This window comes from Eublepharis macularius, chromosome 5 (assembly GCF_028583425.1).
Source record: "Eublepharis macularius isolate TG4126 chromosome 5, MPM_Emac_v1.0, whole genome shotgun sequence".
Classification (NCBI taxonomy): domain Eukaryota; kingdom Metazoa; phylum Chordata; class Lepidosauria; order Squamata; family Eublepharidae; genus Eublepharis; species Eublepharis macularius.
In genome coordinates, this window is record NC_072794.1 from 13,942,414 (window position 1) to 13,965,289 (window position 22,876).

Sequence of the window (22,876 nt, forward strand, 5' to 3'; positions counted from 1 at the left end):
ATGGGCTGAAGCGGGGGGGGGGGGGGAGCCAGTTTGGTGTAGTGGTTAAGAGCGCAGGACTCTAACCTGGAGAACCGGGTTTGATTCCCCACTCCTCCACTTGAAGCCAGCTGGGTGACCTTGGGTCAGTCACAGCTCTCTCAGAGCTCTCTCAGCCCCACCCACCTCACAGGGTGATTGTTGTGAGGATAATAATGGCATACTTTGTAAACGGCTCTGAGTGGGTGTTAAGTCATCCTGAAGGGGGCATATATAAATCGAATGTTGTTGTTGTTGTTACTGTTGTTATTATCTCCTGCAAGCAATGCGGGCAGCTCACTACAGGGCCAGACCATCTCCCGTGCCCGTTAGTGGCAGACAGGGGACTCTCCGGACTGCTCCAAACCTTTTCTTCCAAAACTTTCTCCAAACTGAGGTGGACTGAAGCAGCCCGTAACACACAGGTGATGACTTTTGCCCTATTAACAATCCTCATTTAGTATGTCATGGACAGAACAGTATGTCAACCACACACACACCACAAAACCCTGCAGGTTCCACTACAAGTGCTGGATCCAAGTTCAAACGGCAGTTTCGACCATTTTTTCCACATTTTTTCCACACAAACGGCTCCTTGCTTTTGTTTCTAGCTTATCAGAAGACTGACCGAAACCTCCATGTTCAGAGCAAGTCTACCTCCAAATACTGTATGCTAGAAAGGCTGCTGCCTTCACCTGCATGTTTAGAAAATTTCTAGGCCACCATCCCAGAAAACTCACAGGAGCAAACTAAAGTAAAACATCACCGCATAAAAAATCCTTAAAACTTCAGCTATTAAAAACCCAGTGTTCAAAAAGTCTCAAAAACAGTTTGCAGAGTGGAAGCAGACTGTAAACTATTTTAAAAGATCAGCCCCTGATTTAACACCCGGCGTCAAGAGATGTTTTGGCCCAGTGCCTAAAAGAGTTTGGTAGCCGCCAGGTAAACAAAGCTGAAGTTTCTGGATTGTTTTTACAGGCAAACCCCACGTAGAGCACACAGCAGTAATATGACCTGGATGTGATCGGAGCAGAGATTACTCTGGGCAGAGCCCAGAAACATCGGATTCTGTACTACGGAAGACCTGATACTGGATGAGACACATCTTAGGTCTGAGGGACCTGATTCTTCTGGTGTTCTTATATTTTAAAAATCCCCCCAAAACATGCTATTTCCTTGACAGCCTAACAGTGCTCCAATTAAAGAGGAACAGCACAACACCAAGGCTTCCATCCTTTAGCAATGCTCTAGAAAAACAGCGCCAGTTTTCCCAGAGGCCAGACCAAAAACAAATGTTCTTGATGGGTTCTACTTTGCCTATTTCCCCCCTGAGAGCAGTCAAGAGATCACAAAAGATGTTCATGTCCCTACCATCTGAGGAAGTGAATATACATACATGAAGCTGTCTTATACTGAATCAGACCATCGAGGTCCCTCAAGATCATCACTGTCTACTCCGAGTGGCAGTGAGTCGCCAAGGTCTCAGGCATCACATCACATCCTACCAGATCCTCTTAACTGGAGAAGCCAGGAATCGAATCTGGGACCTTTTGCATGCCAAGCAAATGCTCCACCACTAAGTCATAGCCCCTCCCAAGCGAGTTCCAACTACCCAAAAGCACATACTGGAATACAGTTTTTTAAAGTCTTTAAAGCCCCACAGGACTTCTGTTTTATTTTGCTACAACAGACTAACACAGCTATCCCATGGGAATTAACAAGGCATTTCCCAACTTCTGATCACTGGCACATATCTTCTCCCCGACTCCATCCCCAAATTAAAACTGAAGCATCCCGAAAAGGCTTGCTTTTTGAGCGTCCATTACCGGGCTTCTGAGAAAACCGCCTTAATGGTCTCTCCCCTTAGTCTGACATTGTGTTCCAGGTTCCTAAATTTTATTAGACTGACTTATTATGATGGTTAGGAATAATCTTTTAATTACAAATATAGGTATATTTTGAAACATTGATCACAGTCACTGTTTTGCCCATAAGCTTTAATTGTATTCTTTCTACTTTGGGGGTCCCTGCAAATAAACCTCTGAAGGAATGTAACAGACACAGTTTTAATGAGAGTCTTGCTCTTTTCTAGAGTTTTAATAAGTCACCTAAAGAGACTAATTTCTGTGGATATTCATGCAGGTGTGAAATGTTCACAAAGATCCCTCTAAATCCAACATAAATACTAGAGGTAGATTCAGCAGTTGTTTGGATTTTAAAACTATTACTATTGTTTGTTGGTCTTTAGGTGCTGCTGGACCTGAATTTTGCTCTTCTGCTGCAGGCCAACATGGCTACTCACCTGAAACTATTCATTTTTAGCTGGCCGCTGATGAACACTTTGACACCAAAGATGTCAGATCTCCTGTTTGAAAATAGGGGCTTGTGGATTTTATTTTGCATTAAATTGTATTTATTCTGTTGAGACTGCTTATTGTTCTATCCATTTCAAATCGGTAGAGTTTGTTTTTTGTTTCCTTTCTGCCAGGACAGTGACTCATACAGACTATTCCATGCATCCTCGGAGACATCCATCTCCTTTAAGTTTCCATGTAAGTCGCTGACCCAAGTATGCCCAATACGTGATGTTTGCTCTACATTCACAGTTGCAAAATTTGGCTTCTTGGTTCACTGTTTCACCCCTCTCACAGACACTCTGGAACTCAAGCCATTTTCTCCCAAGCAGAGACAGGGCAAAGGGCTCTTGAACTTCCTCTTCCAAAGTCTGCGCAACAAGAGGTTTGGCAGACTTTTCTCCTCCAAATACATTTCAGCAGCTCACTCCCATGCGTAAGCCAAGACCAGAAAGAACAGTAGTGAGCAAAGGGCTCTGCCAGCCTCTGTTGCTATTTACAAGGGAAGGGAAGGATTTCAAAAGCTTTTATTGTGCCGTGGCTTGTATGGCTGTGAGTCAGTGGGTGGCACCGAGACAGGGTACAATCTCTGCCTTCTCCCAAGCAGAGACAAGGCAAAGGGCTCTTGAACTTCTTCCAAAGTCTACGCAACAAGAGGTTTGGCAGACGTCTCCTCCAAATCATCCAACTCTATGATTCTACGATTCTAAATACATTTCAGCAGTTCACTCCCATGCGTAAACCAAGACCAGAAAGAACAGTAGAGAGCAAAGGGCTCTGCCAAAGCCTCTGTTGCTATTTACAAGGGAAGGGAAGGATTTCAAAAGCTTTTACTGTGCTGTGGCTTGTATGGCTGTGAGTCAGAGGGTGGCACCGAGACAGGGTACAATCTCTGCCTTCTCCCAAGCAGAGACAAGGCAAAGGGCTCTTGCATCAATCCGCCTACCCAGTATGAATGGCCGGAGAAGCTTGGGAAGAACCTTCTCCTCTTTCTGCAAGCCACAAGCCAGGAGCTCACAGAAGTGGCAGTGAGCAAAGCCACTGTTGCTGCTTGGCCTGGGCAGAGAGAGGGGATTACATATATATCATTCCATGATGATTTATTTAAATCTTATTTTATTTTTTAAAACTTATTTTATTTTATCAATGAAACTGCCCAGTTCTTGACTGCAGACTTCCAGGGTTTTCCTTCCTAACACAATCGCTAGGGAGCTTCCTTTCTGTTGACTTACACTGCTGCTTTGGGAGGGGGGGTTCTCTCCTCTTCCAAACACAACGGCCAGTTTACACCCTGAAAGGGCAAAGTCCACCAAAACAGCCTTGCCACTCAAAACTTCTCCCTCCCAGATCGGCATCTTCGGCGCAATAAGGTTAAAGCGGACATGGTTTCAGAATCAACTGCCCAAGTGCGAAGGATCTCAGGGCACCAAACTCGACCACCTCAAGGGGGAAAAGAGGCACAGAAGAGCGCAGGATTGCACCAAGAAATCTGTCCAAGGAACAGATTTTAGGATATTACATGCTGAGAGCCAGTGTCTTCACAGCAACCCTGCAAATGCGTTGACAGTACAATTTGGACACTAGGAAAATATAGGAAGTCCGTGGTTTGCCTGGAGAAAGATGTCTATTCCAATCTTTTGGCAAAGCAAAAGCCTGGCTCTCCAGTGACAGCACTGCAAGGCTGTAGAGGAAAAGTGACTGGAAAACTCTACAGTCCTAAGCATGGCTTTTTTTCTGGAAAAAGAGGTGGCGGAACTCAGGGGGTTGCCTGCACAGGGGGCAACTCTTGGCAGGAGGTGGTGCCCCTGGTACCACATGTGCACGCGCAAAGTGCGCACACTCTCCCAGGGCCAATGATGTCACTTTGGGTCAGCTGGAACAAGGGGGGAGTTTTTAAAAGTTTAAATCGCCCTAGGCAAAAATGGTCACATGGGAGGAAAAAAAGGAGGGCAGAACCCTACAGGATACAAAAAATGATTCTTTATATAATATTTTCAAAATTCCAAAAGCGCAATGTGCTCATAACACTTCCTACAGTGTCTTCAAAGTTTCAAAAATGCAACGTGCTCATAACACTCCATACATGATTTAGTACATATTACATAAACAATCTTACAAGGTAGGATGAATTAGAGATGATACCATTTAAATAACCAGTTCATGAAATATTTTCCGGGAGAGAATAGCCTACATAGGCTTGAGTCTTTGTTTGAAGTCAGTTTATCCTTCTATGTTATTATGACTTAAGGTGGAAATATCTTAGTTGTTGTTTCATTCCAGCATGGTGCAGATGTAATTGCCAGTGAGGAAACAAACGCTGGGGAGTGCTTCCTCCTGGGATAGCACACCATAGAACGCTCTCCCCTGGAACGCTCTCAATCACTCAATCTGAGGCCGGCTGCGAACAGATTTCACGCCTGCTTCTTCAGGAGCTTCTGTTTTTAACCACCAAGTAAAAGTAAGCATCAGCCATACATTCGTTCATCCCGGTGTGGGCGGCAGTGTCCTTTACACGCACTGGCACAAATGTGTCTCTAGCCACAGAGAAGGATTTCTCACCCCAGAAGAAAGTGTTACAAATCAGGAGGTCCCTGGTACCAATCATGCCTCTGCTATGAACTCACTAGGTGACTTCAGGCAAGTCTCACTCAAATCATATGTACTGACCTACCTCGCAGGGTTATTGTAAAGTTTGCAAAAGTGCTGGGTTGGATCCAGCTGGCTTTTTCACTCAGTCTTGCCAAATTCTCCCTCTTACTACAGTCTCCATCTCACATGGCTTTTCTCCATGCGTGTCCCTTTACGGGTTGGTCAAAAGGGACCTCTCTCTCTCTCTCTCTCGCTTCAATCAGCAGGAAATCTGGCTTGATTCAACCCAAAGCCTGGAGAACATATGAAAGCATCATATAAATACAGACTTGTTTTACTGGAACCCCTAGTAGTCCACCAATGTTTTAAAGCTGCAAAGCAAATTAACCCAGGATTTCTACAAGCAAAGCAAGAGCACTATCATAATGCCAGAGCCCCACAACTCTGTGGACTGCTTTGGTGCCTCAAGGGAAATACAGGGTGGTAGACGCTGCCGCCTACCTTGCAGGATTGTCATCAGGATCACAAGCCTGTAAAGGCACTTTGGTACTCCAAGTAAATTCCCTGTATTTTGACAACTCAGAGAACGCAAAACCAGCACAGTATGCTGGTTAGTGTCAGACAGACTGGGGAGATGCAGGTTCAAATCTCCACTTAGCTGTGAGGCTTTCCTTGAGCCAGTTACTTTGCCTTACCTACCTCAAAGGGTTGTTGTGAGGAATAAACGGCAAAAATGCAAACCAGGTAGGTTGCCCTGAGTTTCTGGGAAGGGCAAGTTTTAAAAACTGTGCTCGGTGTAATACTTGGAGATTACTGGCTTAACATTCCTATTGGTTCAGCTCTGTGTGTGTCTAATATGTTGTTTTGCCTCATGTGAGTCTATTTTTCCACTTTGCCTCTCAACGTGGAAGCGCCCTTTGGCTCAACAAGAACTCCAAAAAAACAGAAAAGTTCTTGGACAACAGCACACAACTTTTGAACTCACGGAAAGCCTCAGGGCCACTCAACGTACAGAGGCTGGGACCTGAACGCAGCAAACAGCTTGCAGATGCATTTCAACATCACACAAACACTGGATTGATAATCTCAACCGGAGGACAATTAAAAGTGGGAAAGTTAACGATCAAGTTTGCAGATTGCAGAGGAAACCTGACTAGCTGGTTGCAAACCAGAACAGCAAGGAAGGCTTAATTGCCAAGGGGTAGCAAAGAAAGAGGAAAAGGGCATTTAAAGAAAAAAGGTCCTTCTCACATTTGACAACATGGCTGGGAGGCACAGAAACTGATCTTCACCCTGCTTAACATGGTTCAGCGAAACAGTTCCCAAACCCGTTTTCTGAACTGCTAGAAGCAATAGCAGGCAACATGATAAACAAGGGTTTGCTCAAGCCATAGTTGATTGAAACGTTTGAATGTGGAGTTATACCATGAACGGCTTACTTTAGCAGTGCTCGGGAAGAATTATCCAGCTTCAGAGAAGCCCGCTCCCTGGGTTTCCACCGTTATGGGCATGATGGAAGGAACTAAATCCAGAAGAGTGACTCACGCTAAGCTGTAACAAGAATTTTTATTCTGCCACATAACAGCATCAGGAGTATCAATAGCAGGATTTGAATCCAGTGGCACCTTAGAGATCAACAAGATTTTCAGGGTGTGAGCTTCTGAGTCAAAGCTCCCTTCTTTAGATATAGGGAGGAGTGAAGAAGATCCCTGAGCCCTTGATATTTCAGTCAGGAGATGGGAGGGGTGAAGCAAAGAAGGGAGTTAGTATGTAAAAGTATAATGTAGCTTCATTAGAACAGAAATTAGCATCTATAGTGAAATAAGAACCCCATGTCTCTATTCAGCCCCAGGGATTCTATTGTTCTGAACTAGTATTGAACTCAAATTCGGCAATCTCATGTTGTAATCTGCTCTTGAAGCTTCTTCGTTTGAGGACAGTCACTTCTAGATCGGCAATGAAATGTCCTGCAAGATGAAAATGTTCACTCACTGGTTTTTGAGTGTTGTGATTTTTAATGTCAAATTTATTCTTGTGTAGGGACTGACCTGTTTGTCCGATGTAGAGAGCGGAAGGACAGTGCTGACACTTGATTGCATATATAACATTGGAAGAGGAACAAGTGAATGAACCTGAGATGACGTAACTGGTGTTATGTCCAGTGAATGTGTCATCAAAGTGAATACGGAGACAGAGTCGGCAACCTGGTTGACTACAGGCACTGGTCCCAGAGTCAATGCAGGATCAACACAGAGATGGTGAATTTCCTTGCTTCTAGTAGAGGCCAATGGGCATAAGATTAGGCCTGAGGAATGGATTATCCATACTCAGAGCAGAATATACTCTGAGGAAAAATATTCTGGGCTTCAAAGAGATTTAACTGTTTAAAACTTTCCTGATTTGGGAGTTACTTCTGATTCTAGAACCAGTGCAACAGAAAAAGGGTAACGTGTATCTTTGCCATGCATGAGGGCTTCGGGTTCATACTTTGGCACCTACTTGTAAAATCCATAGAAATTATGAACTCTCTCTCTCTCTCCCTGGATAGGTGCCTGGAGAAGGTTCTTGTTCACTGTAAATGGCCAATTCTGGCTGTTTATTAGCCAAAAGTAAAGAATGACAAGGCAAAGGAAAACGTAAAAGAGCACCCAGAAAAGTGGAGTTTGACACTGGCTACGAAAGAGAGCACATGCTCAGCAATGTAGCAATCCTGGACCCACAACAGGAATGTGCTTCCCACACACCAGGTGCGGCACAAGAGTGTTGAGACTAGGCCCAGGGAGATCTGGGCTCCAACTTACGGGCTGTGGTTAGGATAGAAAACCTATGGCAGAGAACCTATGCTGTGAACAGAGGAAAGGCAGGAGAAAACTTTTTTTAAAACTAGAGAAAAGTTAGCACTTCTGTGGAGCAGATCCAACAGAGCCAAGCGCACCTGTGGATGGAGACCTGTTGGGAGCTCTGTCTACCTCTTGTCTTTGCTGCCCGTGTGGATTACAGACACTGGCATGGGGGAGGGGGCCATCACACCCCGAGCAGGCCACTGTTTGTGCTGGTGGCATTGCTTTTGCTACATGGAACGTACAGGGTTTTGCAGCCCTGCTTTAAAGCAACCGGTCCAGCACCTGAAATGCAAAAAGGGGCAGGCAGGAAATTAGTGGGGAAGAAATTTCTCCACCTGCCTGAAAAGCTTCAGCGCCAACATGCCTCCCAGACATATTCCAGAGACTCTTGCAGGCTAGAGATTGCCAAAAGCTTGGTACTACCACGCATCAACGCTGAAGGGAACCATTCCGTTAACTAGCACAAGAACAATATGCCGGGGCAGAAAATGCACAATGGATTTTAACCGAGAAATAAAAAGATTAGGCAAACACCAGCTGTGGACAGACCTGTCCTCTTATTAGTCAATGAAATGAATGCTCACATACAGACGCAGTCCACCTCCAAACACTGAACTCACAAATGACAGAAGAAAAGCTGCTCATGAGCAGTTTCAGGTGCATCTTGATGTTAGAGAAAGAGCAATGGTCTCATCCATCAGGCCTCTTACCAATATTCGGATCCTAACATAGGCTCTTGAGTAGACATGGGCACGAACCAAAAAAAATTAACGAACCTGTGGTTCATGGTTCGGTGCTGCCGATGAACCCAAACAAACGAACTGTAACAAACATTTCCCGTTACCGAACCGGTTCGTGGGTGTCGGAATGGCCCCTGTTACACTTAGAGAGCCCATATTCACAGGGAGTGTGAATATTTTTTAGCAGGCTCTCCTCCAGCCAGCACCCAAGTTTGGTCAAGATTTCAATAGGGATCTTGGAGTTATACCCTCTCCAATCCGAGGCCCCCAGGAAACTCCCACTCGATACAATTAGAGCCACTAGTTGACGTTGGCCCAGTGTACAAGGGGTTGGCCGTCAGAATTGCCTATCAGGGTTTGCAGGGATGAGATTGGAGTGCCCATGGCTACAGAACACCCCCTCCCCCCTCCCTAGCCCCGGGTGTCTTCTCCCACGTAACCAATTTGCAGCTCCATGGTTGGAAGGAAGACCTGCCGATCAAGGTAAGCTGGGCTTCGATTCGGGTTTCCAGGGCGACAGAAGGAGTGCAGGCAGAGTTCAGGCATTCCCCCAGCTCCATTTCCAAGGGAATTGATTGATGGTGCCTGACTGTCTGGCTTCACGAACCGCGGGCGAACGCAACAAACCAGGCTTCCAACGAACGCTGGTTCGTTGGCCATGGAGCCTCATGAACCGCCGGATCACGAACAGACAATCAGGCGGTTCGTGGGTTTTTTGGGTTCGTAATGCGGTTCGTGCCCACGTCTACTCTTGAGTCTCAGTGCACACTGAAGCAGCTCTTTGTGTGAATAGCTCCTGAGAGTGCCAGCTGAAGCACAGCCAGCCAGAGAGAAGCATCCCTCTCCCCGCACCATCCCTGCTCTGATAGGAAGCTGATAATGTTGCCAAGGACTATCCAAACAGAATATTCTCCCCGTGTGAGCCTTGGAGATGGGACAACTCTTACTACCAGCACAGGCCCGCCAAAATGTTGGCATGCCTCTACCTGCAGATGTTTGGAGGCTGGCAGCATCCAACAGGACATTTTTAGTGGTGGCACCAAGACTGCAATTTCTTCCCCTGAGAAGAACCTGCCTCTTCTGTATCAGTAGTCAGAAGGCAGGGGAGGGGATACCACTCCATTCCAATAAGCATTTGGACTAAGTTTAATGAAGAATTCTTTTATGGGAGTATTTTGATGACTCTTTGTGTGGCTTTTACTCCATCACTGACAAAGTGTACACAGTGAGGCGGTTCCATTCCACTGTAGCCTCAAGGCTCGACTACTGAAAAACATTCCACACAGGGCTGTCCTTGAAGACAACCCAGAAATTTCAACTGGTACAGAATGCAGTTGATTGCCTTTCAGCCAAAGCTAGCTGATTTCCACGTCACACTAATTTAGAGACAATTTCTTTGGATTCCAAACGTCACCCAATGTGTCAGCTTTTACCTTCCAATCCCTGCACAACTTGGAACCCATGTAATTTAGAGATTGCCACTCCCATGTGCTGTCTCTGATTAGCAGCCATGGCATGCGCCAATATGCAAAGACACTGCTCAGGGGGTTGGGAGCGGTTGTGCACCCTTCTCAGGCCATCTCACTTGCGGCCCCAACCTCACGGAAGGGCCTGCCAACTGAGGTCAGGAGGAGCTTGGACCCCCCCCCCCGATGGCCTTTAGGAAGGATGCTGGAGGCCTAGGGGGTGCTTTACATTTCTGAATTTATTATTTACCCCCTTTATATCTCGCCTTTCTTCCCAATGAGGACCCAGTCTCTTCCCCTCATTTTATCCTCACAACAACCCTGCAAGGCTAGGCTGGGAGCATGACACTAGCCCAAGGTCACCCAACATCCATGACAGAGTGGGGATTCAAACTTGGGTCTCCCAGAACCTAGTCTGACACTGTAACCACTACCCTACAGTGGGGATCTATTATTATTGCCATTGTTATTACTGATTTTATTTTGCCTTGCCTCAGTATCCCCTGCCAAGAGTGGGAAGAAAAAGCAGATTGTAGATGTACAAATAATAAAAAATATAACTGGTTTTAGATAGCAGCAGCTTTCAGCTATGCATGGCCAAGCCACCACCACCATCCCATGGCATTTGTAAGCTGTTGCATGGGGGCTTGTGTCCAAAGGAAGATGACAAATATTTTCAATAATGTAAAAAAAAAATGCTTCCATTCCAGAAAAGCAAAACTTGGGAGAAAGCTTGGCAGCAGCTTCAGGACACACTCGTTTGGCAATGGAGTGGGCAGAAAGCATGCAACAAACCCCGCCTGCAAGAACAAAAAAAGGTGCTTTTGGGGGATGCACCGAGCAAGTTTCCAGGGCACAAGGATTCAGTTGCCAGAACTGCCTTGGGCTGGTAGCTGCTGGCTCCAGTTTCATCTCTGCTGGCACATCCACAGCTTCTGTGACCTAAAGACCCTTGCTCAGATGTTCGCGATATTCTTTACCAGCCACAGCCCGGAGATTAGAAGCATCACGGAGCCAGTGTTATGTCACAGATGGGGACGGTTCCATCTCTTGATTTCCTCCCTCCTCCAAATGAAAGCCCCAAACCCTCATCGCACTACAAAGGGGTGCCACAAAGGGAGTCCTGAAGCACCTTAAATACTACTAGATACTTCAGAACATGGCATTGGCGTGCTAGAGCTCATTCTCTTAGATCTATGGATTCTCAGTTAGCAGTCTGACATATATGTGCAAAGATAAATATCTGCCATAAATTCACAATCCCCTCCCTCTTGCACGTACACATAGAGAAAACGTAAGTCAAATTACACGTACAACCTGCTGATCCACTCCATGCGCCTGATGAAGGGGGGCTCTGGCCCAAGAAAGCCTGGATAAACCCAGTCAACTTTCAGGAGCTGAAAGACTCCCTTGGAGGTTTTGCTCCAACACACGGCTGCCCCATTGGACTGTGCAATACACTCCAAGATACCACGGAGAAAGTGATGGGATAGCACACTTCTGCATTTCAGAAGGAATCTCAAGACCAGTTAATGTGAAGTCAGACCACTGGCCGCTCCAGCCAAGCACCATCTGCTCCAAGTGGCCATAGCTCTGAGCCCACTCTGCCCAATTAAAACCTTTTGGCATACACAGAGGCTATTGGCCTAATACCCTTTGGTATTGCTACAGAGTCCAATACATGCTATGGAAGCAAGTCTCCAGATGTGGCCTGGAGTTCTCCCAGAATAACAACTTATCTTCAGATTACACTGTTCAATTCTGCTGAAGAAAAAAAACAGCAGCTTTGGAGGGTGGACTTTAGGGTATTACATCCCTGCTGCTCTTCCCTTCCATAAACTGCACCAACCCCAGACACTGCCCTCAAATCTCCAGGAATTTCCCAACCCAGAGTTGGCAACCCTAACACAGGCTACCCTGAAGAAGAGAAACTCCTCAAATATCAAAGGCTGTTACCTATTCTCCAGTAAGGCAGGGTCAAGGGTGGTGGATCTGGGTGAGGGAAGTACTTTTCAAAAAATAGTAATCCAAATCTTCAACATTGCACAGTTCCCTAGTCTATCTTCCAGGGGACTTCTCTCTCTTACCACAACCCCAACAACCTCTCCCTTGAACACACTGCACCGCCACATCCCCAATTTTGCAAAAGAACAACATCATCATGAATCATTTTCAAACCTTCGTTGCCGTTCACGCCTCTACCAATTCCCTTTAATCTCTCCTCCTCATAAAAGTTTCCACCTATCCTAGAGGCAGGAGACAGGGCAGAAGAAGCGACACCCCCAACTTACCCTTGTAGTTTGGGAGAGAGCACTGTTAACTTTTCACCCCACTCCATTTGATGCAAAAGGGCACCTTTAGAAGGGCCCCTTCTGAAGACAGGTGGCCAATAAACACAAACACACACACACACAAGGGAGGGGAATTAGCTTATCCCCCCCCCTTTCAAACCAGGAGAGAAACCTTTATCCCTTAGCTTTTCTCTTACAGAGGGAAGGAAATTAACCCTTAGCCACCCAATACCAAAGTGCAGGGGGGGAATTAACCCCTCACCTTCCAAACACAGAGAACAGCAAAACCCAAAACCTGGCCTCCTCCCTGTGGGCGAGGGGCTGCAAAAGAGCCTGAAAAATCTTTTGCTACCCCCCAAGTATGGGGGATGGCCAGTTGCGCTCTTACCAGTATATGCATGGGCGGGGGGGGGAGAGAGAAGTTAGCTGTCCTTTAAAAAAGCAGCCTGCCTTCAAAGCAAGGGGGGAGCTAAAGTGAAAAGAAAGCAGTTCATTTTAAACTCCCTCCCCCCAGGCAAGAGAATTCCGCTTCAGGAGAATTTAAGCTCCCCCAAGAAGGCGACATTTAAGGCCCCCTTCACTGGAGAAGACAATTGCTTTTGCAACTTCCGCCTCCTCAAGAATCTCCCCCAAGGGAGGAACTCAGACCCTCCAGCTTGTCCTGACCAGGAGGGGGCACACTGAGCATGCGCGCTCCACCATCGTCGCCCCCCACTCACCTCCGCCAGCTGCCGCCGCTGTTCTCGCCTCGGCCTCATCTGGGCTCCTCCTGCCGGGCCACGCCCCCTACGCCCCCGTCTTAGCCAATCAGAATAGCCGATGGGGGAAAGCAAGCCGGGAGGGAGGTGGAGGGGTGGAGAAAGAAGCGAGGCGGGGTTCTCGGAGGGGAGTGACGGGTAAAAAAGCCAATAGGAAAAGAACTGGGGGCGAGCTTTTAAAATAAGTCTGACCTATGAGAGCCAAGAGACATGGAATCGCTGAAAGGGGCGGGGTGGAACCGCGAAGGTGTGCTGCGTTGCATGAAGGATGAAAAATGCTCAATAATGTTGGTGTGTGCTATTAATAATGTAACAGGGGAGGAATTCTTACAACTTTTATTAACAGCGTCGCTGTCACTATTATACTCATGCAATTATTAGTAAGAAATATGGGTCACGCCATATTATTTTAATCCAATGCAATTTTTAAAAGTTTGATTGCATGTTTTGTCTTTCTCCCCATGGCGATCTAGTAAGGTTGCCAGCTCCAAGTTGGGATGTTCCTGGAGATCTGGGGGGTGAAACCTGGAGAAAGTGGGGTTTGGGGAGGGAAAGGACCTCGGCATGGCATAATTCCCCCCCCCCCCCAAAGTAGCCGTTTTCTCCAGGTGAACTGATCTCTGTGGCCTGGAAACCAGTTGTAATTCCGGGAGATCTCCAGCCACTACCTGGAGGTTGGCGACCCTAGGAGGATCCATTGTGGCTTGCCTCATTCTCCTCTCCTCCTTAGATCCTTACAACAGCCCCCTTGTGAGGTAGGGGAGGCTGAGGGCACGTGACTGGCCCAAGGTCAACCTGGCAGAGAAGGAACTGAACTTGGGTCTTCCAGATCCTAGTCTGATACATTCTATGTGCCACACAGGCACATTATTAATAGCCATTCTAATGTATGCCCTATAAAGGGATGTTGAAATTCATACAGTACTGCACATTGCTATGAACCCGGTTCAGATTACAAACTCCTGGTTGGGAAATTCCTGGAGATTGAGGGGTGGAACCTGGGGAGGGCAGGGTTTGGGGAGAGGAAGGACCACAGAAGAATTTAAAATTTTAGAGTCCACCCTCCAAAGCAGACATTTTCTTCAGAGGTACTGATCTCTCTCATCTGTAGATTTAGTTGTAATTCTGGGATAATATCAGGCAAACTGGAGGCTGGCCACCCTACAACTTTTTAAAATGTACTTACGATTTGTTCATTGTCATCACTAATTGACACTATGCTATGCATTGTTGCAATTCTTTTTTTAAAAAAATATTCTGGCCTTATCAAAGCAGACATTTGGCAGCTAACAAAGCTAGGGCTTGTCAGCCTCCAGATGGTGGCTGGAGATCTCCCAGAAGTACATCTTATCTCCAGGCAACAGAGATTTTCTCCCCAGAAGAAAATGGCTGCTTTGGAGGGTGGACTCTATGGCATTACAATCCACTGAGATCCCTCCCCAACCCCCCCCTCTCTAGGCTCCACCCCCAAAATTTCCAGGAATTTCCCAACCTGGAGCGGGCAAAGCATGTAATGCTGACCTGGCTGCAGGGCTTTTTTTCACCTGGAACATGGTGGAACGGAGTTCCAGCACTTCTTGAAAATGGTCACGTGGCTGGTGGCCCCGCCCCCTGATCTCCAGACAGAGGGGAGTTTAGATTGTCCTCTGTGCCGCATGGGCAATCTAAACTCTCCTCTGTCTGGAGAACAGGGTGGGGCCACCAGCCATGTGACCATTTTCGCCAAGGGCGATTTAAACTTTAAAAAACTCCCCCCGTGTTCCAGCTGACCTAAAGTGACATCATTGTGCGGTCCTGAGTTCCATCACTGAGTTCCAGCACCTCTTTTCCCAGAAAAAAGCCCTGCCTAGCTGTAATGATGCACACTGCAGCAGAGCTTTTTAAATATACCAGTTTCATTAGCAGGCGCAACATGGGGGATGGAGGGCCCCGAAAAGGACAGTGATGGCCAAAATGCGGCATCCAAGCAATGGGCCCAGGCCCCAGCAGACCACCTCCAGCGGCAGCCTGGAGTTCTCCCAGAATTACCACTGATTTTCAGACCATGCTCTGGAGAAAATCACAGAGCGGGAAGGTGGACTCTGTGACATCCCATCCCTGCTGAGCTCCATTCCCAAATGGCTCTGCCTGGCAACTCTAAGGATGGTGTGTGGATTCTCGGGAGCAGAGCCTTTTCCAGACCCTGGCCCCTGGATCTTAAGACCTCAGTGGGAGGACATGCCCTGAAGTCTGAGCTCCAGGCAATGCTGCCACCATTCCAGAATCCAGGGCCGCAGGACCCAGCCCGGTAGGTCCCTGTCCCTCCACCCAGCAAGGCCGACAGAGAGCCTGTGAGGAGGCAATGCAGCGACAGAAGAGCCCGACTTGCAGCCTGTGTTCCAGCTAATGAGCCAGATCACTGCCTAAGCACATGTAATACTTTGCAGGATCAGGGCTCAGTCAAGTCCTGGCCTCTTGCTCTCCAGGATAGTTAGCCCTGTGCTAAGGAGAGAGCCTTGCTGGTTCTAGGAGTTCATAAGGTTGCAACCTTGAGTGCTAGATGAGGCTCCAGACATCTGCTGGGAAAGTCCTGGCTCTCAAGGAGAGCCACAGATCCAGAAGCCTGAGGCCAGAACAGACAGGCTAAACCGGGTGCAGGAGAAAAGGTGGCCCAAGCTGTGGCACCTGGGCCCTGGAAAAAAGGACAGGCCAAACTGCATTTGATAAATGGCTGAGGTTCTCTGACAAAAGGATTGGCTCAGACTGGCTCCTAGCGTATCTTGACCTCGGATGAGAAGTTGGGATGAAAAGATGTCTTGGGTGGAAGATGGGAGGCAGGTGAGGGAGAAAAAGACAGGCAGGTATACCTAATCACATGCATGGGTGTGTATTCCCTTACCATGTACACATGCTGCTGTTATATCCTGCACTATTGCACACTTCTGGCCCTGATCCCCAGTTAGGCATGGTGTATATTATGGGGTCTGTGTAGGTGCAGTCATTGCAACAGTCAAATAAATCCAAGGGGGAGGTGAGCAGCAGATGGCTTGGGGTAGGGAGGAGCCCACTGGCAGCTGGGGGTGTTACTGGATGTGTTACCCACCTAGCAGGTAAGTACTGGTACCTTTTTTTTTTACAAAAAAGCATGGCGCTACAGTGACCTCCGAGTTGGACTACTGTAGCTCGCCGATAGTGGGGCTGTCTTTAGTGGTGTCTCAGAAACATAGAGCTAGAAGGGACCCTAAGGGTTATCTAATCCAACTTCCCACACAATTCATGAAATTCTCTTTCCCCAGTGCCCCCTGCTCTATGCCCAGAGGAAGGCAAAAAGCCAAGATCCCCAGCCAATCTGGCCTGGAGGAAAATTCCTTCCTAAGTGGTGACTGGCATTACCCAGTATATAAGGAAGTGGCCCGGGATCCTAGCAGCAGCTAATGCCTTCATGCCGTCCTTATTCCAATCTGTGTATGTTCAGAAGCTTCACTTGGTGCAAAATGTGGCAGGAAGATTCTTGCATGGGGAAAGCTAATGCTGTCTGAAGGAGGCAGATGTAACTGGACAAGGTGCTCCTAGTAACACTATAACAGCATCACACATTAATATAATACATTATTGTTGGCTGACGATCTCACTATAATTTGAGTTATTAACAGACATAAGACTTCATCTATTACTCATTCATGCATTGATTATAAATCACACATTATTATTATTATGCCTTTATCATTATTTCTTCATTCAGTTTTTCTGCTAAAATTGAGTACCTCTTCAACAAGTGGCCATTAAAATTCAGTGCAGATATTTCTTTATTTAGAGCTAGTATGGTGAAGTGGTAGTGTCGGGCTAGTGTCTGGGAGACCCAGATTTGAATGCCCACTCTGCCATGAAGACTTGCTGGGTGACCTTTGGTCCCCACCATGCTCTCAGCTTAACCTACATCACAAGGTTGTTGTGAGGATAAAATGGAGGGAAAGGAGAATGATGTAAGCAGTTTAGTCTGCGGGCCAAGAGCCAAAAATTAACATGTTGGTATCTATTAAGGAGGAAAAACTTCTTTGTTTTTTGAAAAGTGTATGTGTTTATATTATGTTTTGATATGATAACCCATTCTGATTGGTAGCTTAAGCTTTTTATGATGTCATCAAAATGGCTGAAGCCAATTTTTCCTACCTTTGCTAATTTGAGCTATAACTTGTGAACCAAGTGATTGATTCGAACAAAGGGAAGGGGCAGGCAAGCTTCCGTGTTTGCAGCTTTGAGTTTGGGGGCAGAAGAAAAAACATAGCAGCAAATTGGCTGAAGCACCTGGGGAGGAGAGGATTTCTCTCTCTCTCACACACTTTCATTTGTCTGGATAGCCCCATAAGTGCATTGCAGTTTATTATTTATGTCATTTATACTCCGCCTTTCTCACTGAGACTCAAGGTGGTTTACATAGTGTGAGATTAGGACATTTCCATAAATGATGCCATAGGGCAGGGGTGGGCAAATTGCGGCCCGCGGGCCACATGCGGCCCGCTACAGAGTTTTTTGTGGCCCGCCAAGACAGTCAGAAAAATCCACCTTGAACCGAGATTTCCTTCTAAAATTAAATGTGCTTGCAGCTATAGATGATATGAAATTAGCACAATAAATAAATTGAATAAAACTACCACTATTTTATTTAATTTATATTTATTGATTTTTATAATATAATTTATACCTTTTCTGAAATGCAAAGTTAACTAATGAATGCAATCATTTTAAAAGGTGCGGCCCTCCACTAACCTCCGCTCCCACAAAGTGGCCCCCGAGCCAAAACAATTGCCCACCCCTGCCATAGGGTAAATAAATACAAGTTTACAAAGACATAGCATTAGCAAGAATCCAATACAGAGCTGAAGAAATGCTGAAACAGAGCATAAGCAATTCTAGGACTGACATTACACAACATATAACGACCCAGCAGGATCATACTTGAAGCACAGGTAGCACATAGGAGCACATGCTTAAAGCAACAGGTAAGATGTCATGCAACATAGTAGTGAAGTCTATGGCCCCTAACTCATTATTAAAGCATTAGGTTTCTATTTTGTATCAACCCGATCCCCGCCCCTTTTTTTGCAGGTGGCTTCTTAAAGCAAATGTCCCCAAGAAGGAGATGTTTAAGGTATCAAGAAGGAAGAAGTACAGCATGCATCCTGTAGCTATCCAAAGGAGGACGGACAAGGAAATGAGCACCGCTAGATGCCACAGGCAATGGACCTATTTGATTTGGAATGGCTAGATGGCAGCACTGAGCCTTTGGGGAGGGTAGGTGAGCCAGTGAACAGTCATTTCTAGGCTCCTGCCCTGGACAAACCGCTGTGGGCCAAGCTAGAAGTGACAAATTACACTTGAATGGCAAGTGAACAGACTCACGTGTATTCCTCCCTGTTCACTTGCACTCCACTTGCACTCGAGTGGAGTGCAAGTGAACAGGGAGGAATACACATCTGCTCACTTGCCATTCAAGTATAATTCATCACTTCTAGCTTGGCCCTGTATTCTCCAGTGTTATTAATTCTTATTAGTTAGATTACTTCCATGGGAGGAAAGTGCTCTCAAATGGAACTGTACTTTGGGGGGGTTTCTTGACTCCCCACCACTAGGCCATATTACTGAATGTGTCCTGCCCCACTTTTTTCATTTTTAAAATCAGCTTGATAAAGCATTCTGCAGAATTCAAAAGCTTAAATACTTACACATTCTGCAGAATTCAAAAGGTTACACAAAAGCTTATGTCACTTTGATTAGTCCTAATAAAAGGTTTTATATGGCTTTTGTTTTTGGATTCTTCACTCTCAACACCTGTAATCTGTGTGCTTTCTTTGACAGCGCTAGAAATCCAAGGCAGGCTCTCTGAACTTTTAACCAGAAAGCTCCTTTAAAAGCAGCCACTAACAGTTAAGTCTGTCATGCGCCCCTTGTTAAAACCTGGCACAGGTTTCAGATTTGTCTGATCCCCTGTTCTGAAGCCATTTGTACACAGTAAGGTGGTGCAGCTTCCTCGAATCTGCCAGAGTTTGGTCTTGGACTCTTTGGAGAAAGAGCACTTAGCAGGGTTACCCGGGACATTGACTATTCAAACTTAGGTCGCTATAACGTCTGTTTTAGTAACATAAGCAAGCGTCTTGGTTTAGAGTTACTCAACCATCTAGATCATAGAACAAAAGCCACATGCCTTGTATTGGGCCCAACCAACGTTACACAAAACAGGGTGCAAGCTTTCAAGTTCATCAGAACTCTTTGTAAGGCTGGATGCAGGGTTTTTTTTTCAGCTGGAACGTGGTGGAATGGAATTCCGGCACCTCTTGAAAATGGTCACATGGCTGGTGGCCCCGCCCCCTGATCTCTAGACAGAGGGGAGTTTAGATTGCCCTCCACGCCACTGGCATCCAGCCCTGCATCCAGCCTTGCCCTCCACTGGCACAGAGGGCAATCTAAACTCCCCTCTGTCTGGAGATCAGGGGGCAGAGCCACTGGCCATGTGACCATTTTCCCCGAGGGCAACTGAAACTTTAAAAAACTCCCGCCTTGTTTCAGCTGACCCAAAGTGATGTCATTGTGTGATCCTGAGTTCCACCACCTCTTTTCCCAGAAAAAAAGCCCAGGTTGGATGTATTCAAAGGTAGGGGGAAGTAGATGTCTCAGGCTGTGATCTTAAGGCTGTGAAAGCTTGCATGCCTTGGTCCTAATAAAAGACATTGTGTCTATTCTTTCTGGACTTTGCTTTGGACCAGTGCAGCTACCTGCAGCCTCCATTGAGATCAGTGTTTCTTAAATTGGAGATCCCCAGCCATCTCCAGGAAGCCCGTGGCCTACAGCAGATAAAAGTGGAGCAGGAATGCTCGTACTTTGCTCCTCTACTCTGCCCCCACTTGTCCCTGGCCTAAGGAATTCAACAAGTGCAGATTTCCCAATTGCTGCATTTCTAAGGAGGGAAAAGGGGGTGAAGAGAGAACTAGAAAAAGAACCAAGGGAGGAATTACCAGAGCTATTGGAAAAGAGGTTAAATGGATGTTGGTATCAAAATGGGAAGATGTATATTCTACCGGGACTGAGGGGAGAAGTATTAAAAAATTGCCATGATAGTAAGCTAGCAGGCCATTTTGGCTACCTCAGAACATTGTATCTAACCCAAAGGCAGTTCTGGTGGCGCAAAATGAGGAAGGATGTGGCCACCTGTCAAGTATGCTTAATGGGAAAACCAAGAGGGGGGAAACCACCAGGATTGTTACAACCAACGGAGAACCTCCCTTGACCTTGGTCTGTAGTATCAATGGATTTTATCACGGATCTTCCTCCGAGTAAGATCACCCAAGGGTTTGAGGGCAAGGTGATGCCATTTATTAGAGACACTCATCCAGAGAAAGGAAGAGAAAACTGAACTCCACAATTGGTGGAGGGGAATTGTAGAACAGTGGGACCTAATTTCACAGACCCTGAGAAAAGCAAAAGAAGATTACAAGGCCCAAGCAGACAAGAAGTGCCCACCTCGATGGGACTTAAAAGTAGGACGGGTATTTATATCTACAAAGAACTTGCGGGGAGAACAGTCTAGTAAAAAATTAGGTTGGAAGTTCGTAGGCCCGTTCGAAATAATAAAAGTTATGAATGGAGTAACAGTAAGATTAAAACTACCAAAGAATTTAAAGAGTGTCCACCCCGTTTTCCATTGCAGCCTCCTAAAAAGGGCACCAGATCTGGTCCAGTGGCACCCAGAACTGGGGACTCCCCACCCTATGATGGTGAACGGCCAACCGCATCATGAAGTAGAATCTATACTGGATTCGAAACGCAAATGAGGGAAACTATTATACCTTATTCGGTGGAAAAATTTTAATCAAAGTCACCAAGAGTGGGTCACAGCGGAAGATGTTAAAGCTCCAAAATTAGTTAAGGAGTTTCACAAACGATATCCAGATAAACCGAGGGGGAGTTGAAAATAAGGGGGGCAGAATGTCAGACAGGGGTTAACCTGTCTGGCATAGAAGGCAGAAGTTACACAGCTGCAGTTTAATGTCTGACAGGAGTTAGCGTGTCAGTTATAGTAGGGAAGTTACATAGTTCCAGTTTAGTTTTCTAGTGTTGAAAGGCTGTCAAAGCCAAGAGTTCCGTTCCATAGGAAAAGGGAGGGACAAGGAGTATATAGTCAGCATTGTTAAACAGTCGTTCTCAGCAATTGCCTTACGTTAGTTGGTTGTACTGTGATTCGTGAATTTTAAAAAATCCGTTTACTGATTCTATCTCTGCCTGATCTGATCAGCGTGGATATTTTTGGGAAGATCCAAGGAACAGAAACTGACAAGTACAAAGCGGCTTCAAGAAAGATTCCAGATTTCTTTCACGGGAATACAGTTCTGAGAGATCCTTGGTCAAGAGCCATAACATTTAGAACAGCTTCATTTGGCGGCCTCTTTTTACTGCAGATCCAGCCTGTGAACGAGACAGGAAAAATGCGCACAACCACCAGATAACTTCTCAGGTGAACTCTGCCTCCCTGCCTCAGCATCCATTTCATCATCTCTTGGGTGCAAAATATATTCAGAAAATCACCAGCTGGTGATATTCAGAAAATCACCAGCTGGTGATATTCAGAAAATATTCAGAAAATCACCAGTAGGTTGCCGCTGCAACCTACCAAGCCCAAGGACTGGAACAGAGAGTGGTCACCAACTGATCCTCAGGAGACTGAGATGATATATCTCTCAACGCTGGGGCTGCATCTGCTGTCAACTCTTTTGAGGGAAGCCTCACACGCTCATGTATTTTATAGGAAATAGGTTGTTACTTTTCCGTGTAAATATTTCAGTTAATTATGAAATTTGTTAGTAATAATAGAAGTATTACACTCACTATTATGTTACATTATTATTAAAACTTTCCCCCCACCCCCCAAAAGGACCTGGACTGGGGTTTGTTCTCAAGGTACTGTCTGGTGGGGCATCTGACAAGGCCCTCAGTCTACTAGAAAGTGCACTGCCAACCAGACACTAGGCAGATTTGCTCCCAGCATCCTGCTTCCCCCCTCTCTCTCTGTGTGTGTGCGCAGGCCCACCAGCATCATGCCAGTGCAAGGACATCACTTCCTGTTTAAAAAAAATGAAAGCAAAGTTGGAAAGCACCTGGAATTTACAAAATTGGTTTTACCAGAGTTTTTGTGAATCCTCCAACGAAGACCAGGGTTGCAGAGGCAGGCAATGGCAAACCACCTCTGTTAGTCTCTTGCCATGAAAACCCCATCAGGGGTTGCCATAAGTCAGCTATGGCTTGATGGCACCACACAAACACACATTGGCAGCATCCCAAATTGCTCCAGGGTTTGCTGGCTACAGCCTGGCAATTCTAGCTATAAGTTGGCCCCAGCCTGGACAGCAGAAGGCTAGTCTGTGCCTCAGCTAGGCTACTGTTACTATGGCAACTTCTGCTTCTCCCTGCTGTAACTGTTTGCTCTTTATATGCATCTTCCCACTTCTTGAGCTCCCCAATGTCCTGAGCGCATCACAGTATTGTTGAACAAAGGTGTGTGTGTGGGGTTGCCAGGCTCATGGCCCTGGGAGACTTTGGGGGTGGGGCATGTGAGAAGGCTAGTCACTTTTCTGTGGTCTCTTGCCACCAGTTACCAGTTCCTGGCTGAAGGAAAGTTTCTCACACCATCTTGCATTATGTTGTAGCAGTCCAGGGAAACAAACAACATTGAGTCATGTTCTTCAGTTTGACTTGAAAGTAAGGTTGCCAACTCCAGCTTGAGAAACTCCAGGAGATTGAGAGCCAAAACACACGTTAAGAAAAACCTAGGTTCAGCACGTGTTCTCTT

The 22,876-nt window shown here is 46.3% G+C and overlaps 1 protein-coding gene across 1 annotated transcript in view; it reads right to left on the reverse strand.

The window, feature by feature from the left end:
- The window catches only part of SLC25A42 (solute carrier family 25 member 42), a 34,964-nt gene extending 21,896 nt beyond the window's left edge, over positions 1-13,068 (reverse strand). Inside the window, exon 1 of the mRNA XM_054981571.1 lies at positions 13,021-13,068. The gene's annotated coding sequence lies outside the window, so the exon portion shown is untranslated. The remainder of the gene's footprint in view (positions 1-13,020) is intronic.
- Between the last annotated feature and the right edge of the window lie 9,808 nt (positions 13,069-22,876).